Here is a 1,928-nt window from a genome sequence, read left to right on the forward strand (position 1 = left end):
AATACTGGCTCTCATGGAGTACTTTGAGCATCAGCAAGGCTGGCCCTATTTGAAGGCAGAGCAGAAAACTACATACAAGTGATTTTCATAGGAACCAAAAGGCCTCACTCTCCCACAACATCTCTATTCACCTACCTACACTCTAGTATGCTTGGATTCACTCCTTTTGGTTAACAAACTGTGCCTCCAAAAATGTCCCAGAGGTAAATTGATATAGGAAAGGGGCTCACAACTAAGTATTACATTACCTAGATTCTATCCCCATTTCTGCCATATGAACTTGAGCAAGTCTCTTCCCTTTTCTGGGCCTCGGTTTCCTCAATCTACTTCATAAGTAGAGAACAGATGAGATGATGTCTAAGGGTACTTCTGACCACAAAATTCTATATTAATTGACCAAAGTTCAAACATAAATATCACCTTGCAGGGGCTACCATTTAATTTTTTAGTATTCATTAATCCATTTGTTTGAATTGACTATATATGTCACTGGGAAAAGAGCCAGGGACATGGATAGGTCACATAAGGGGTCCCAAAAACACAGATACCCCTCATGGAAACAAATCCTGAAAGGGCAACCGGAGATTAAAAAGGTCTCATCTTCCTTTTTCTCTGGTTGTCTTATTCCCATCTCACCATCCTCTATTCCCCACCATTGATCATCTCAGCTGGAAGAAGGTAAAAACCAGGTAGAGGGTATAGAGACACATTTGGGAAGATAGGTATGACCATCCAGGTTGAGGCAGCAAGACAAAATCCTAGATTATTTTCTAAAGAGGTCCAGATTGAGGACTTATATACAGCAACCCCAGGGTGCGCTACCTTCGAGAATCAGATGGTGGTTTTCCCAAAGGGAAGTGGTGGTGTTTTCAGAGGCTTAGGAAAGCAACCACTATGTGGTCTCTTTTTTTAGAGAGGAATGAAAGATGAGAGCTTAAAATCCCAGATACTCTACCCTGGATGACAGAGGCAAGGGGTCCTATAATGATAAGTGAGGCTAACATTTATAAGCACTTACTATGTGTCAAGTAATATTCTAAGTGCTTCATACAAATTGAAACAATCCTTGTAACAATACTAAAAAGCAAGTGCTATTATTATTCCCATTTTATAGATGAGGACACTGAAGCACAGAGAGGCTAAGTAATTTCCTTAAATTTACACAGCAAGGAAAGTGTAGGTCCTGGATATAAACTCGGACAGTCTGGCTTCAGGTCTTATGTTCTTAACCAAACTATAGAATGTAAGTATATTTTCTAATGTTACAGGTCAGAGCTGGTAAGATCCTTAGGGACAATTAAATACCATCCCTTTATTTTATACATGAGGGAACTGAGCCTGAGAGAAAAAGAAACTTGTTGAATGTCAAACAGTGAACAAGTGAAAATATAGGAGAGATAGAGCCAGAGACCTGATCTGCTGACTCCCAACCAGTGTTCTTTCTACTATTGCATCTGATCCTTTGTTTGATCTCTCACTTGAACTGCCTCCCAGCTGACATTGCCGACTTGGTCATTCCTACACTTTATCTGACAAGAGTAGAGGGGCAAACATTTTTGTAGTACTTTTTTTTTAAATATAAATGAAACTAGATCTGGCTCCAATCAAGCATTTTCCAAATGATTAGGTCCCTAAATTCCAATGTCACCTCTGTGGGAGTTACTGATAGAATATAAAACTAATAATTTCCATCCATAAAGACATCAACACCCTACCATGCCAAGGCTCAAACCTTCTAAGCAGATGAGTGTTCAATGATGTATGAGGCCTGCTTTGTGCTCATACAGATCCATGGATTAAAATCTGAACTTTATAAGGGTCATTTGTGAAAACCAATACTGAGCCAAACTGGAAAAATTTTAGCTGATTCATTGAGAAGTGATGAGTAGAGCTTGTGAAAGTGGAAAATACTGTTGGGCAGTGGGCTC

This window comes from Prionailurus viverrinus, chromosome X, assembly GCF_022837055.1.
Source record: "Prionailurus viverrinus isolate Anna chromosome X, UM_Priviv_1.0, whole genome shotgun sequence".
NCBI classification, from domain to species: Eukaryota; Metazoa; Chordata; class Mammalia; order Carnivora; family Felidae; genus Prionailurus; species Prionailurus viverrinus.